This window comes from Ursus arctos, unplaced genomic scaffold (assembly GCF_023065955.2).
Source record: "Ursus arctos isolate Adak ecotype North America unplaced genomic scaffold, UrsArc2.0 scaffold_24, whole genome shotgun sequence".
NCBI classification, from domain to species: Eukaryota; Metazoa; Chordata; class Mammalia; order Carnivora; family Ursidae; genus Ursus; species Ursus arctos.
In genome coordinates this window covers 36,148,640-36,166,355 of record NW_026622919.1, presented here as the reverse complement: position 1 = coordinate 36,166,355, position 17,716 = coordinate 36,148,640, and positions in this window count along the sequence as shown.

The following is a 17,716-nucleotide window of genomic DNA, read 5'->3' as shown; positions in this document are numbered from 1 at the left end:
TTAAGACACATGAAATTTCTAGGCAGTTTTAGGCATTAACGAGGACCCAGAGGCATAGGTTAGTGTTCACTGCTCTGTACCAAAATTTAATCTGAATAAATTACATTGCTAGCCATACTATTAGACATCGCTTACCAGTCAGTTCATTGCATATTTAATAATACACAGGTAAATGCTAATCCGTATATCATTTATATTTCACATAGGTCTCTCCATATTTGTCTTTAAATATTACATGTTGAACTTAAAAAAGGCTAAATAGTTGCACAAGAAATCCAAATAACTAGCCCTGCTGAGTACTTCATGCTCTATTTGTGTATGTATATATATCTCTCTCTCAGATAAACAGTGGGTTTATAGTTAAAATTTTTGCTTGCAAGAAAACATCAAGCAAACCTAAAGCTGCAAAGACATAACGTTAATGTAGGTGATGATATGATGTGATGAGTGACGATAATCTACGGCCAACTCCAATTCCAGTTGGCTGGAGCAGTAATGGGATAACCTCAATCCCCCCACCTCCAGTTTGGACAGGGGAAGAATGGGAAGGACAGAATAGTCACTGGTCCACAGAAATTCTCAAATCCTTCTGGGCAGACATTGTGAAGACTTCTTACCTGGGGTAGGGAGTGTTCCCTGATCAATTTTACTCAGTAAGTGGTTCCTCCATCCATTATTCCCTATGGTTCTTGATTTTACCCTCATGGAGGTCCTCCTTTCCCATCATCTTCTTCAACCACATTTAAAGAGGGAATTGGTAACTATGCCCTCCTTGGATGCTGAGCAACTTTCTCAACACACCACTTACCCACAGAATGGGTCTAATGGGTTGATTTAAGTCACAAAGAGTCAGAATTTTTTATTATGGCTCTTTGGCTATTTGCCTTTATCAAAAACGTGTTTGTTGTTGTTGTTTGAATCTGTTTGGCTCCAATTTACTACATGTGCCAATACCCATAATTCTTTTTGAGTTACACTCTTTCTGTATATTTAATTACATGTACCTTGAGCTTAACAGCCTTCCATAGGAGACCCATGCATTCAGGCTCTTTTCTCGAGCTATTTTGTCCACTGTAAGGATTTATTGGCTGCAAACTTAATTGATTCAGAGGTTTCCATGAGAGGCTTAAGGGCCACTTCATTAACTGCATCTTTGCCAAGAGGCTGAATTTGAATTGGTCTTTCTTAGATTTCTTTTATTAGTGGGAGATCAAACATATTTGCAACTTTCTACCCTAAAAAGTTCAAAAGTGTCTATACTCTATTATCTTTCCTTCTTACTTGCAAACAAGTAAATGCTTTTCTAAACACATTAGGTTTTTTTTTCCCCTTCTGTATTATCTTATTAAATAGCAACCAAGGTGAATTACTAACACCTGTTTCCTGATCTCTTACTCAAAATCCACAGGCTCCCTTAACACATCATCTTCATTCCAAGGTATTAAAGGTGATTGTTTTGTGAAATCTTTCACTACTACATAACATAGGTTGCCATCTACCGAGCATCCAGTGATACTTTTTCTATTGCACACTGGTTGGCCCTGGAAACAAAGCCACGTATTTTAGTGTTTTGTTGTTGTTTTGCAGTGCTCCCCCTAAGCACCGATTTCTGTATCACTTAGAGCAGGCCAGGTTTTGCTGTAGTTATCCCAAAAGTCTGTTACTTAGAGTAACAAATGTTAATTTGGCTCTATAGTCCCTCTTCTTCTTCCTCTTCTTCTTCTTCTTCTTCTTCTTCTTCTTCTTCTTCTTCTTCTTCTTCTTCTTCTTCTTCTTCTTCTCCTCCTCCCCCTCCTCTTTCTCTTCCCCCTCCTCCCCCTCCTCCCCTTCTCCGGCTCCCTCTCCGTCTCCGTCTCAGTCTTCCTTCTTCCTTCTTTCTTCTTATTCTTATTCTTTTTTCATTTCAGAACCCAGGCTGAATCTGGAATATTGCCCATTTTATGTCAGAAGAAAAAGAACATGACAGAACCACTCAATGACTCTTAAGAATTCTCCTTAGAGCTAATACACATTTTGTCTGCTCATTATTTCATTGCTCAAAACAAATCACGTTGCCAGCCCTGACACCAGTGGGGCAGAGAATATGATCTACTTCTGGATAGGGACACCAACCTTGTTGAAATATTACAATTAACCACGCTGTGCCCTAATACGCCTGCCCAGCTTCTGGTGTCTTGTCCACAGTTCAGCTAGTAGAAAAGAGAGAAGGCAGAGTCACATTTTCTTTTTTAGGGCACGATACAAAAATCGCACACATAATTTCTAATCACATCCCACTGGCTAGATTTTGGGAACAAGCCATATTTAATGGCTCAGCAGCACAGCAATGTAGTTTTTAGCTGGGTGTCCATGTAGTTGTTTTTTATTCGGTCCAATAATGTTTGTCTTTTACTTGGAGAATTTACTCTGAACACTATTCAAGAGATCACACCAATCTTACACAAACTCTTTGGAGAATAGAATAGAGAACACTTTCTAGCTCTTTTTACAAGACCAGTTAACCTTGATTTCAAAACTTGATAGGGATGTTAAAAGAAATGAAAATTACAGACTAACCTCTCTCATAAACATAAACTTTTTAGAATGTTAATCAAATGTAAGGAAAATGAATAGAGCTATATATAAAAAGTATACTACATCAAGACAAATAGAGGTTTACTGTAGGTATCCAAGCGTGATTTATATCTGAAGACCAATCAGCCTATTCACTACATTAATAAAAAAAAGAACACCATACGGTAACCTCAATAGATGCAGAAAAATCATCTTAAACTTCTGTTTAGAAATAATACACATTACATCTCTTATTTCATTGGTCAAAACAAGTCACATTGCCCATCCTAACACCAATGGGTCAGAGAACTATAGTCTACTTCTGGAGAGGGGTACCAATCTTGCTGAACAATATTACACTTCACCCCAGTATCTCAGGCTCCAAAGTGGAACAAAGATTCAACAGATTTTTTTAAAGATTTTATTTTATTTTATTTTATTTTATTTTATTTTATTTTATTTTATTTTATTTGACAGAGATAGAGACAGCCAGCGAGAGAGGGAACACAAGCAGGGGGAGTGGGAGAGGAAGAAGCAGGCTCCTAGCGGAGGAGCCTGATGTGGGGCTCGATCCCATAACGCTGGGATCACGCCCTGAGCCGAAGGCAGACGCTCAACCGCTGTGCCACCCAGGCGCCCCTCAACAGATTTTTTTAAAGAATTGTTAGCAAATTAGGAAGAAAAAGAAATTTCCTTAATCTGATAAAGATGACTTACAAAACAAAAGCGATTAAAAATCACACCCACTGAGGAAATATTGAAAACTCTCCTCTAGAGTTTTGGAATAAGACAAGGGTGATCTCTGTTTTTACTTGATTCAACATTGTACTAGAGACCTCAGGGCGGTAAGTCAAGAACAGCCAAACAATCTTGAAGAACAATAAAGCTCTAATATTAAGACACTGTGACATGCAGAAGACCCACAGATCAAGGAGACAGGAGAATCCAGAAGCCGACAATTCATAGTCACCTGATTTAGGACACGGAAAGAGAGAGAGGTGGAAGAGGGAGAGAACTGATAGAGACCCAGGACTAGGGTGGAGGGAGTGGGGCAGCCATGTGCAATTCCAGGGTTGGATCCTGTATCTAAAGTTTTAATATTATGGGGCCCCTGGCTCAGTCTGTTAAGCATCTGTCTTTGGCTCAGGTCATGATCCCAGGATCCTGGGATTGAGCCCGCATCTCCACCCTGCTCAGTGGGGAGCCTGCTTCTCCCTCTCCCTCTCCCTCTGGCTGCTGTTCCCCTTGCTTGTGCTCTCTCTCTGTCACGTAAATTAAAAAAATCTTTAAAAAAAATAAAGTTTTGATATTTTGTTCACTGGGTTTGTGCATTAATTTTGATTTTTAAAAGTGTTTATCTTTTTAAAAAAAGATTTTATTTATTCATTTGAGAGAGAGAGAAACAGCACAAACAGGGGAAGAGGCAGAGCGAGAAGGAGAAGCAGACTCCCCTGAGTCTGCTCATGACCTGAGCACAAGGCAGACGCTTAACCATCTGAGCCACCCAGGCGCCTTAAAGTAGCGTTTGTCTTGATTACTGAGAGGTTTTCGGGGGAGGGAGGGATCATGGAGAGAAGTGTGTGTCCTTAAATGTTATCCCGGAGAGGACTGCCTCAGTCTCCTTCCGCTAGCCAGCTCTGATATGTTCCTTGTCTTAAATGTTTCAAGGGTTTAAACATATGTCAAAATTCATCAGACTGTATGCTTTAAACATGTGCAGTTTAATGTATGTTAATTATACTTCAAAACAGCTGTTTTTATTTTTTTTAATTCTTTTTCAAGACACCTGTTTTTAAAAAGCAAACATGTTAAGAAATAGACTGTAGGCTCGTTGTGGGCGAACTCTCACTGAAGGTGCGGTCTTCCCGCTCAGATTGGCGCACCCAGAACCCCGAAAGGCAAGTCAACCCCCCATCCCCACCCAACTCACCGTCCTTGGTGCCGGGGGCTTGAAAGTCCCGGCGCGCGCAAGTTCCCTCCCCGCGCCCAGAGTGACTCCACCCGGGGCTGGGCTGCGGGCGCAGGAGCCGCACCCCTGCGGGCTGCCCGCGCCCGCGTGACTCACCGGAGGCACGAGCTTCGTTCCGCAGCCCCGCTGCAGAGTTTGATGCCCGCTCACCTTTTTCGGGGTGATGGGAACTGTCCCGAAACGCGAGTGCATTTCGATTCCCAGCAGAGACACGGAGGCCCGTCCTGGGGCCCCAGCTCTCCGCAGGAGGCATAGGTCGCCCCACCCCCGGAGCGGCCGTCACCGCGGGAAAGGGGGGCAGCGGGGCCAACTGTAGGCCAGTCCAGTTCCCCGAAAGAGACCGAGCGATACCATGTGTGGCCACCCCTGGAGGGGCGGAATGAAGTTAAGAATGATTCGTTACGTTTTTATCAGGAAATATTTCAGCGTACAAAAAGGCACACAACCACCCGCGTATCTACTTCCCACCCTAGTAAATGAAATATTCCTACAACTGAAGAATCCTGTGTATTCCCTCCCCGCCTTATTTCCTCCCTCCCCTCATCTTCTATTTTCCCTCTCCCCTCATCTCCCTCCTTTGTCCATTCACAAACCATCTCTTTTATTTAGCAGGAGAAATACACTCATCTGACCTGGTAACCAAGTGTCGTTATTTTGGAAATTCTGAAGCAATCCAAAAGGCTTGGAAATGACTTCTTTGCTTCTTTAGTTCACACCATGGAAAATCAAGGAGTGGATATATGATCCTTTTGTATACCTTGAATTCAGAAACAATTTTAACAAAGGGGATACCTTAATTAAAAGCATTAAATTTAATTCTCTTGTATTCATTTTACCAAATAATATTAAAGCCCTCGAAGTCTCCACTAAAAGCATTAATAAGACAGAGTTGGAGGGTTCGGATAAAAATGGTTGAATATTTAGCTTCGATATGCGGGACCGAGAAGGACAAATCCGGGCCTGCCGGCACCCGGGGCCGGTGCTCCTGGTTTCGCAACAAACCGACTGCAACTTGTACCGGAATCCACCGAACGCAGCCCAAACCGCACACGGACCGCATTGCACGTGGGCAGCGTGAAGGTGCAGGAACACTACGGTGACTCATTCAAGGTGTTCGGGGAGCTGCAGATAAAGTACGGAGAGCCTGAAGAGATGAATGTGTGCGACAGCCTCGTGGGCAACGTCTCTGTCAAGTTTCAGCGCAGGAGCGTGCAGGGCAAGCCGTGGCTGAAATCAATGAGCGCCGGTTCAACTGGCGGGCTGTGAGTCCTGGTGAGCTGCGAGCTGCGTCCTGTCGTCGACTTCCCGGAGGCGCGCTGTTTGGCAGTATGAGGTGGGCGAACGGGCCCGCGGTGGTTTCTGCAACTTCGTACATCTGGGGCCCATTTTCTGGAACCTCTGACATCAGCCGTATGGCAAGCCCCCAGACGCAGACGAGACCTGAACACTATCCCAAGACCAACGCTTAACTCCAAATCCAAATCAGAACTCCAAATCCCCAAACCCAAGACCAGTCTGGATCTCCAGTGCGGAGATCAGTCTTTGTGCACCTGTCCTGATGCCACTCTAGTCACCCCCGCAGTCCCATATCGGCCCCTGTGCCCGAAAAGGAAACCAACGACTTTCCCCAGACCACCGGCATGGCCGCTTCTGAGACCCTGGTTCCTTTGACCTCCACCCCTGACAGGTCCAACTGTTCCTGGCCACCACCCCTCCTAAAAGCTCCCTTAACTTCCCAGCGCCAACCTCTCCAGGTTCCGGGGCTCCGCGATGTAATCTGTTCAACACAGAGAAATAAAATCTTACTACTAACCCTCCCCTAATAAAGTTCTGTATAGAGGGTTAAAAGAAAAAGTATTAGTAAAGAAGGATTCTTAAATTTTTAAAGTACTACTAATTTCTGGCTTAAAGTTAATTTCAATATATTGTTTCTTTATCAGCAATAAGATCATACTTCAGAAGTCAGATTTTCCTATTTTTCAATTCAAAAGTTTTTAGAGAGAGAAATGGTTTATATTAGAAAGATAGAATATTGTTTATTTATTTCTGCATTAATTTTCATGCTTATTCTCAAGTGTAGTATTTACCTTTAAGTATTTTGTTTCTCAATTTTAACTTTTTTCAAGTGGAAAACATGAAATTCAGGCTTCTGGAAATTAAATTTGTTAATGTGTTTAATGTATTTGTGCAAGTTTCAAAGAATCGTGTTTATAGGGTGACCACTGAGCTTATATTCTTTTTTTTCCTCCATGCATGGAGAGTGTTTCTTAAAGGGTTGATAGATTTAAAGGATTAGGGGTTTTGGCATAATTTCTTATTTTTTTCCCTGGGAATCTGAGCGAGTTCCCTCTATTGGATTCATATGAGCTCTTACTTGTATGTTGAAGCTGATCAATACAACCATAGGATTTGAGAGACATTCATGCCTTTCTGTTCTTTTCTTTAAAAAAAAAAAAGATTTTATTTATTTATTTGAGGGAGAGCGCGAGAGCATTAGCGGGGTGGAGAGAGAGAAGCAGGCTCCCCACTGAGCAGGGAGCCCTACAACAACTAGGGACTCAATCCCAGGACTCTGGGATCATGACCCAAGGGGAAGGCAGACACTCAACTGACTGAGCCATCCAGGTGCTCTCATGCCTTTATTTTCTAATATCTTCTGAAGATGTGTTATTTTTCAAAAGCAACTACTTCCCTTAGTTATCCTTAGCATATCCTCACCATCTCACAAAGGAGCAAACAGCTTTTTGAACTATATTACTTCAGCATCAGAAATATTGGGGTCCCCAAATATCTCTTCTAGACCTCTGTTTTTCTCCACCCCCTTGGGGATGCCAATGATGGTTTCTCTCATCTATGGAACATAAGAACTAGGAAGATCGGTAGGAGAAGAAAGGGATAAAGAAAGGGGGAGGTAATCAGAAGGGCGAATGAAGCATGAGAGACTGTGGACTCTGAGAGACAAACTGAGGGCTTCAGAGGGGAGGGGGAGTGGGGGAATGGGATAGGCTGGTGGTGGGTAGTAAGGAGGGCACGTATTGCATGGTGCACACGGTGTTATATGCAGCTGATGAATCATCGAACTTTACATCAAAAACCAGGGATGTACAGTATGGTGACTAACATAATATAATAAAAAATATTATTACAAAAAAAAAAGAAATATTGGGGTCCCAACTGGGGCATGGACTTCCCCCGGATTCCTCATTGCATTAATCGGTTCCCTAGCAGTATAGGAAAGCTCAGTCCCTCAGGTCTCAATTATCTTAAAGCAAGACACTCCCTCACTTTGATCTGATTAAACGTGGAAACACTTAAAGGGATAGAAATACACTCTGGGAAAGCTACATACTGTGTGATTCCAACTATGTGACATTCTGGAAAAGGCAAAATGATGGAGGCAGTAAAAAGATCAGTGGTTGTCCGCAGTTCGGAAGGAGGGAATGCAGTAGGGAAGACTAGATTGGGCACAGGGATTTTGAAGACAGTGCCACTGTTCTGCGTGATACTGTAATGGTAGATACATATCACTATACATTTGTCAAAAACCCACAGAATGTACCAAAGAATGGACCCTAATGTAAACTACAGACGTTAATGAATAAAAATAAATCGATATTGGCTCATCAATTATGACAAATTCCACACTAAGGCAAGATATTTTGATAAGAGGGGAAATTGGAAGGGGAATAAAGAAGTATACGGGAACTCTTTGTACTTTCTGCCCAATTTTCCTGTAAACCTAGAACTACTTTGAAAAATAAAGTATTAATTTTTGAAAATCCAATTAGAAATGAACAAGACACGCGAAGAGACATTTCATCAAAGAAGATATACATGGCAAGTAAGCACATGAAAAAACATTCAACATCCCTAGCCATTGGGAAATGCAAATTAAGACCATGGTTAGATGTCACTATACACCTATAAGAATGGCTAAAATAAACAGCAACAGGGGCGCCTGGGTGACTCAGTCGTTAAGCGTCTGCCTTCAGCTCAGGGCTCGATCCCAGAGTCCTGGAATCGATCCCCACACCAGGCTCCTCCACTGAGAGCCTGCTTCTTCCTCTCCTGCTCCCCCTTCCTGTGTTCCCTCTCTCACTGTCAAATAAATAAATAAATAAATAAATAAATAAATAAAGTAAACAGCAACAACACCAAATGCTAGTGAAGATGATGACAAACTGGATCTCTCATAGATTGCTCATGAGAATGTGAAATGGTACAGCCACTCTGGGAAAGTTTCTTAAAAAAGGACCTATGACTCAGCAATTGCACTCCCAGGCATTTATTCCAGAGAAACGAAAATCTAGGCCCACCCAAAACCTGTACCTAATTATTTATAGCAGTTTTATTTGTAGTAGCTCCAAACTGGAAACATCCAAAGTGTCCCTCGATGATAATTCAGCAAACAGGTACAGCCATACCAGGAAATACCACTCAGAAATAAAAAGGAACAAACTATTGATAGACACATCAACTGGATAGATCATGAAGGCATTGCACTGAGTGAGGTGAGCCAATTTCAAAAAGTCACATACATTGTGATTCCATTTATATAACGTTCTTGAAATTAGAAAATTATACAGATAGAAAAAAGGATTAGTGGTTGCCAGGGGTTAGGGATGGTGGTGGAGGGAGATACATGTATATAACTGAAAAGGAGTAGCAAAAGGGAGATCTCTGTGATGGAATTGTTCTCGATTAGGGTGACAGGTACATATATCTATGATAAAACTGTACCCTTGTACCAATGTCAATTTCCTGGTTTTGATATTGTACAATAATTACATAAGATATAACTATTGGGTGAAATTAAAAGGACACAGACCTCTCTCCAATATCTTTGAAACGTCCTGTGACTATATAATTATTTCAAAATAAAAAGAAGTTTTTTGTTTTTGTTTTGTTTTGTTTGGAGAGAGAGCTCATGATTGCATATGAGTGGGGGTGGAGTTCAGAGGGAGGTGAGAGAATCTCAAGCGGGCTCCACTCTTGGCAGGAGCCCAACATGCGGCTCAATCCCAGGACCCTGAGGTCATGACCTGAGCCAAAATCAAGAGTCAACTGAGCCACCCAGGCACCCCAAAATAAAAAGTTTTTTTTTAAAAGACAAGTATGGGGCACCTGGGTGGCTTAGTCGTTAAGCATCTGCCTTCAGCTCAGGGTGTGATCCCAAGTCCTGGGATCGAGCCCTGCCTCGGGCCCCCTGCTCCACTGGGAGCCTGCTTCTTCCTCTTCTACTCCCCCTGCTTATGTTCCCTCTCTCGCTGGCTGTCTCTCTCCCTGTCAAATAAATAAATAAAATCTTAAAAAAAAAAAAAAAAGACAAGTATAGGCTGGAAGGATATATATGCAATAAATAAATGACGGTATTAGCATCGGAATATCCAAAGAATGTCTACAAATAATAAAAAAAAAACAATCCAATAGGAACATGGGAAATAATTGAACAGAATTGAAGAAGAAACAAAACTGGCCAGTAAATATAAGAGAAGATGCTCAGCTTCAGAGTAATTGGAGAAACGTAAAGGAAGACTGAGAAGCTACCATTTCATTCCCTTCAGACCAGCAGACATCTGTAAACCTGACAACATGCAGTGTTGGCCAAGATGTAGGGAAAGATGGAACTCTGATTCATTATTGGCAGCAGGATAAAATGGTGCAACATTGTGGAGAAAATTTGGTAGCTTATAGTAAAACTGGAAATCCACATAACCTTGACCCATTAATTCCACATTCTGGTTTGTGCTTTAGTTAAAAAAAAAAAAAAAGAATCAATAATGTGTACAAGGAGACAAGAACAGTCATTTTACCACTTTTTGGAACACCAAATTTTGGAAGTAGCTTAACTGTTCATCAATAATGGAACGGGGAAATAAAATGTCCTAATATTTATTGGAAGGAATATTAGGAATAACTTTAAGAGAAAAAACTAAACATACACATTGACATAGATGTGAGAAAAAAAATTAGTTAAAAAATCAAGTTGCAGAGTATACATATAGAACTACACCATCTTAATCAGCTAAACACACACACAATGTTACAATTGTTCTTGGATAGGTGTGTATAAAACAGTGTGGATGAAAAAGATTGTAAAGACACTCAGTAAACTCAGAATATAGGTTATGTCTGAGAAAGGAGAGAAAAAGAAACTGGAGATAGAAGGTAAAAAGAGCCTCAAATTTATCTACAATATTTTATTTATTGAATTTTGAAAAGGCTTGAAGTAATAATGGCAAAATGCCAACAGCTGTCAATTTGGAGCAAGGTTTAACAAAAATCTGGGGTAATGAAAGAAGTGTTTGTCATATAGCTTCGTACTTATATAAGTTTATTTTCATCGCTATTATTAAACATACACCACACAAACCCAAATGGATCCCAGAATACAAGATTGTACAAGAAAACCATTAATTAATATAACATATCACAGGAACAATTCATAGAAAGTCAAAATGGCCTCTAATATAAAAATCTGTTTGATGATAGTCACAAAGTGTTCTAGGGAAGCATTATTTTAGAATAGTAACAGTAAGGTTTGTTTTTTCTTTTTAATTTGAAAATCACTTGAGACACCATCAGTCTCACACACATACACCCCTGGGCTCTGGTGGCAGTCAAAGAAGTGGGTTGAGGTATGGGAGCCAGACAAAGTGTCTGTGTGTCTGAATGAGTGCGTGCGTTTGGAAATGGTGATGTGAGGAGTGGTCTGTGGTGAGGGGAGGTGGGGTTATGAGGGACTCTGAGAAAATTGCAATCCGCAAAGAAACGAACAACAGATGCTGGATGGAGGAAACCCACATCTTTAGACCTGGAATCTTATATTTCGCAGATGAAGACTCAAGTCAGAAACGTTATGGTGTGCTCAGAATTACAAGCACTATTAGATGACCTCCTCTGATTTCTTTCTTTCCCCCACCTCAATGCTCTAATTATGGTCTCCAGCGTTTGTTGTTCACACACATATTGAAACAGTTCATTTAATTTGGGTCTGAAAATCATCTTACATTCATGGCTGAAGTAAGAAAAGCCTATTTGTGTTGTAAAAATGAGTATGTTGATTCATGTCTAGAGAAAACACCCCAGAACACATGTGGGTGTTGCCTGCCTCTAGCAGAATAAGTATCTGTTCCGGATGATTGTGTTCCTGTCACAGAGGAAATATTTTACTCTCCACCTGCTGAATTATTCGTAATTATATATTCATTTGCAATTATACATTGATCTCCAAAAGAATTTAAAGAAAGAACTTGTTAAAGAGTTGAACAAGTTCACTTTCCAGTGTGTTTAATTAATGTTGGGGAACAAAATAGCCAAATGTATTTTTGACACACTTGCAAAAAAGACCTGGAAAATGCCCCGAGGTCAGAGTCTCCCAGGTCAGTATGACTTAAGTGTCTCCTGAAAGTGAAACAGTGTATACATTAGGAAAAACAAGGAAACCTTTCCTACGGAGATCAGCTAGGTAACTGACAAGAATCTTAACACCCTTCCCTTCCCGCCAGTGCACTAGCTCCGCCCCCCTCCCGGTCCCACCAGAGAGTTTGTACTCCAGATCTTTGATCAGTCTGCTCTCTCACCCTCTACACCACTGTCTGCCTCAGACCTCTGCCAGATTCTCTGGGCTGGAATCCTTGATCCTGCACCCCTGGCCTCAGCTGAAAGGTGAGTCCCAGTTCTCCTCACTGTTTTAGTCATTCAGGAAAAGTGTGGCTGTAACATGCCCGCGGCAGCCTCTCTTGCCTACAGTGGATATATCTGGATCTTTTCTTTTCTTTTCTTTTCTTTTCTTTTCTTTTCTTTTCTTTTCTTTTCTTTTCTTTTCTTTTCTCTCTTCTTTCTTTCTTTCTTTCTTTTCTTTCTCTTTCCTTCCTTCCTTCCTTCCTCCCTCCCTCCCTCCCTCCCTCCCTTCCTTCCTTCCTTCCTTCCTTCCTTCCTTCCTTCTTTTTAAGGAGGGAGTGCGAGCAGTGTCAGGGCGGCAGGGGGTAGGAAGCAGAGGGAGAGTGAGAAAGAAAATCTTAAACGGGCTCCAAGATCAGTATAGGGGCCGAAGAGGGGCTCCATCTCACAACCCTGAGATCACGAACAGAGCCAAAATCAAGAGTTCGTTACTTAACTGACTGAGCCACCCAGGTGCCCCTGGATTTTCATCTTAGAATTTTGTGGTCCTTTTCAGTGACCATTCCAAGCTGTGGAAAAGGCACGGCTCTGGTCTCTCCAGGCAGGTCTCTCCAGGCAGTCTGTACTTACCTCAGTAATAAGATTCCTCGGAGTCGGGGTGTTGAAGAGAAAGCTTCTGGGCCTCTGATCTGTTTGGGTGTCTGCAGCTTGACAACGGAGAAGAGAAGAAATGGGTAGTAAACCTGAGCCCCAAGACAAAAGTAAGTCCAGGAGGAGTGCCCAGTTTTGATTTTCTGGAAAACCAAACTGGAATATTGCCTCCTTTTTAAGTTTCGATTTCTTGGAAAACTAGGCTAGACATGCTCCTGTCTTTTAGGTTTCGATTTCCCAGAAAATTAAATCGAATGTCCTTACCTCTTAATGCCTGCCTTCCCCATCTCAAGAAAAAAAAGAAAATTAAGCTGTTTCCTGTTAGTAGAAATTCACCATTTAATAAGTAAGTGATAGAAAAGGTTAGCCAGTTCTGGTTTGCCTCTAAAGGAACTGTTTATCACAAGGAGACGATGCCACAGAAAAGCCTATTTGGTTTACAAACCAAATTGTTATTAAGGAGGAACCCCTGGGGAGTGGAATTGGAGAGGAAGAAGATAGAGAGGGAGAGAGGAATTATTATTTTGTAAAATAAGCCTGAGTTACTCAAGAAATGTTTCATGCAATCAAGAAAGGAATGCTAGAGCCAGGTAGAGAAGTAAACAGTGCATTTCATCGACTTTCTCACTTGATTTTTGTAGTAGCTTCTATAATTCCAATAGTTGTAGTTAAATCCCGTTTGAAATTTCTGCTGGATTTCCTTTTATTGATTTGGCTGCTAACATTGTTACAGTTGTTTTGATTAAATTTCTTCTACTTACAACTTCGATCTGCAACTTCCTTCCATAATCCATACAACTCACAGTTCCCTTGAGCTCTTGTTTGGTTTGCTTGGTTTCTTTTGGGGGTCCATCCTTAGAGATTGCAAGACTATTACAATATGGATTTAGCAATCATTTTTAACTATGAGAAAAAGTGTAGTGCACTAGAGGGAACTGAGTTTGAGATGTCATGAACCAGATCATGAATTCCCAATCTTGGCTCCTCGTCAGAACCTCTCACAACACTTTTTTAAAAATGCAGGTTTTAGGGCTCCTCCCCAGACATGTAGACTAAATAATGAACCAATAGTATTTTTAAAAGTGATTATATGGTCAGCCAGGTTGAGGAAGTACTAGACTCCCATTTCCTATCTCTTTATAGACTCCCATTTCCTATCTCTTTATTATCCCTGTCTGTTGGCTTACTATTCATGGTGGACAGTCCTAGCAATCACTGGTATTATAGATTGCCACCCAAATCCAATTTGTAACAAATCTGGCCAGGGTCATCACTTCATAACATTGCCTACATGTGGCAAGCAGAGCGGGTAATTATCTGACTGCAGAAAAGTATTCCAATCCACAAATTAGCTGAGAGACACAGCCTTTTAAAAAATCATATTTGAAAAGTGTCCATGGAGAAAAAGCCAGCAGAGTCCAGGGGATGTCTTATTAGCCGCTGTTCACAGAGGATTAGTGTTATACCAAACCCCACACTAATGAGCCTTTCACTACCTCCTTATCCCTGGGAAGGAACTAAGCTTCAGAAGGGTTAAGTAACATTGTTGATAAAACAGCTTCTCCTAATTAGAGTTTGACCATATGCTAAATTCTGAGAATTTAGTAGTGGTTTAATAGCTACTGTTTTCGACACTTGGGTTTGTGCCGAGCACCCCCCCTCAAAAAAAAAAGGAAAGAAAGAAAAGAAAAAAAACACTTAATCTTTAAAACAACCATCTGAGGATGTAATGTTATTTTTTCCATTTTATATTTAAAAAATCCGTTAACCTGCCTAGATTACATTTCGGTGTTTGAGTCCATTTGTGAACCTTGTCACATCCGACCCTGAAACCTATGCGAGTACATGCATGCCTCAAAGTTCAGCCCCACGGAGACTGTGGTCATTCCTGTGGAGCAGTCTTAGTGGCTGGGTGTTTTTCCTGTCATCCAAGCACTGGCCACATGCGGTTCGACATTCGATACAAGGCTTCCCAAACGGTCTCCCAAGTACAGCTGCTCAGGCACTTGCCCTAGAGCTGAGGGGGGCACAGGGGTGGAGCCCAAGGAATCGGGAATTTTCCCAATCACACCAGGTGATTCTTGTCAGGCAGATTTGGAAAGCGCCGTTTCAGCACCTCTGGACAAGCAGAGTTTGGTTTTATAGACCTCCTGAGCGCTGCGCCGGCACCTGCCGCTCTTCGGGGCGCGCACAGCCCCCCATGCCAGCTTCCCACGGGGACCTGTACTCAAGGAAGAAGAACGCTTCCGTCCTCACGGTGTCACTCCGTGGCGGAGTTCCCGCAAACGCCTGCGCTTCACCCCCGCCCCAGTATCTTGTGGAGTTTGCTGAAGAGCTTTAGCATTTTATACTGGTCCGTCGTCATCTTCCTCTCTGTGGACGGAGGTTCAGGTGGACGGGGCCAAGACACCCGCAGGGACACCAGACAGTCTCTGGTGCGCTGACAGTCGCCCCTTCCTCGGCGGCAACGTGGAAAACGGCGCCCTCACTGTGTGGGAGACGCAGAGCGAGGGTGTGCGGAGCAATCAAGCCAAACAGGATGCCAAGTGGGGTGTGCGCGGCGATTACAGCTCTGCTACGATGTGTCTGCCGACCACCGACACTGGAAGTGAATAAGCAGAAACGAGAACAGCTGCGCGACACGGTGGCAGGAATGGGGAGGAGTTTTCTTTTGTCCCTCTCTGCTTTGAATCTATCTGTAATGTCGCTATACAGACCTAGTAATGAAAGGTATAGTTTTGAAGTTTCTTAGTGTGGAAGATGCTTTTCTCTAAACTTGACCGTTATGTAAGTTATTTTAGGTATCATATTGATTTTGTAGAAAAATTTTAGAAGAATCACCCTTGGGGCGCCTGGGTGGCTCAGTGGCTCAGTCGTTAAGCGTCTGCCTTCGGCTCAGGGCGTGATCCCAGCGTTCTGGGATCGAGTCCCACATCAGGCTCCTCGGCTGCCAGCCTGCTTCTTCCCCTCCCACTCCCCCTGCTTGTGTTCCCTCTCTCGCTGGCTGTCTCTCTCTCTGTCAAATAAATAAATAAAATCTAAAAAAAAAAAAAAAAAAGAATCACCCTGTTGCTTAATATCACAAATATTCTAAATATACCCAAGCCTAGTCTCAGTATCAAATCAAATTCCTGTCAGTATGGAGACTCATGCCTTTGGCTTTGGTGTACAGGAAAGCAGAAGGGCATAGAGGCTAAAATAGACTTTGGAGTCAGGCAGACATGGGTTCAGATCTTGGGTTCAGAACCTGCTAGGTCTGTGATCTTGGGCAAGATATTTACCTTTAAGTCACAGCTTCCTCGGCTAAATTAAATCTAATCAGGGCCAATATGTATCAAGAGCTTTCCACCCACTGGTCACATTTATATAAATGTATTATTTATTTCAATCCTCATCTTTATCTAAGGCACAGGTCTGAATTTCATCTTTGTTTTACAGACAGGAAAGTGGAGTCTTAAAGGGGAAAATTAACTTGCCTGAGGTCACCTAGCCAATTTAGATTTGGGACACAAAGCCAGAGTCAGGCTGACTCTTAGGACTCATGTCACGAAAGCCACCTTATCCTACTTTACACGGGGCTGCTATATATAATTCAACAGTGGCTGGGAGGATAAAAGATATAATTTTAAAACATTTTGCACAGTGTCTGACACATAGTACTTATTATAGGTTTGCTATAATCTGATACATTAGAAGATACAGGAATGGAGCTGTAGAGGTATTTTTGATGGACTAGCCATTGACTGATAGTGTGTATTTGTCATATCAAGCTGTTTTGGAAGCAAGATCCTGGATCCCTCACTGCCCTGCCCCGCCCCTGCCCAACACAGGCTTCTCCCAAGCTGTATAATTGGGCCAAGAAAATAGCCTTCCCTGATTAAAGCAGGGGTCAAGGTGGATTTTAAATATTTTATTTATTTATTTTTAGAGAGAGAAGAGAGAACACGAGCGAGCTGGGCTTGGGGGCAGAGGGAGAATCTTTTTTTTTTTTTTTTTTTTTAAAGATTTTATTTATTTATTTGACAGAGATAGAGACAGCCAGCGAGAGAGGGAACACAAGCAGGGGGAGTGGGAGAGGAAGAAGCAGGCTCATAGCAGAGGAGCCTGATGTGGGGCTCGATCCCATAACTCCAGGATCACGCCCTGAGCCGAAGGCAGACGCCTAACCGCTGTGCCACCCAGGCGCCCCAAGAGGGAGAATCTTAAGCAGGCTCCATGCCCACCTCGGAGCCCAATCCTGCGACCCTGAGATCATGACATGAGCCAAAATCAAGAGTCAGACGCTTAACTGGCTGAGCCACCCAGGAGCCCCTGAAGGTGGATTTTATTTTATTTTATTTTTTTAAAGATTTATTTATTTATTTGACAGAGAGAGAGAGAGTGAGAGAGAAAACGTGCACAAGCAGGGGGAGCAGCAGGCAGAGGGAGAGGGAGAGGGAGAAGCAGCCTCCCCGAAGAGCAGGGAGCCCGACGTGGGGCTCAACATGGGGCTCAATCCCGGGACCCTGGGATCATAACCTGAGCCGAAGGCAGACGCTTAACCGACTGAGCCAGCCAGGTGCCCCCAAGTAAAGGTGGTTTTTAAATGCAGATAGCCTGAGATAATTCTGAAGCCGTAAACAAGAAGAGAAAGCACATAGTAGCTATGTCCTAATTCCTCATTCTTCACTTCTATTTTAGGTGGAGATGAAAGAAGGAACAAAATTGAAAACTTATTTCTTTGAAGCTTATTTATTGAAAATTTATTTCAAAATCACGTTGCCTCTGTCAACTGAAGACCTTGATGGGGCAGCTCAAGGCTCCTCTTCCCTTTATGGGGGAGGTAGATTCAGAGGGAAAACATTGTCCCTGGAACTTTTGAAATGCCCATTTCATTTGATCACCAACAAGTTCTACTCTTATAGATAGATAGATAGATAG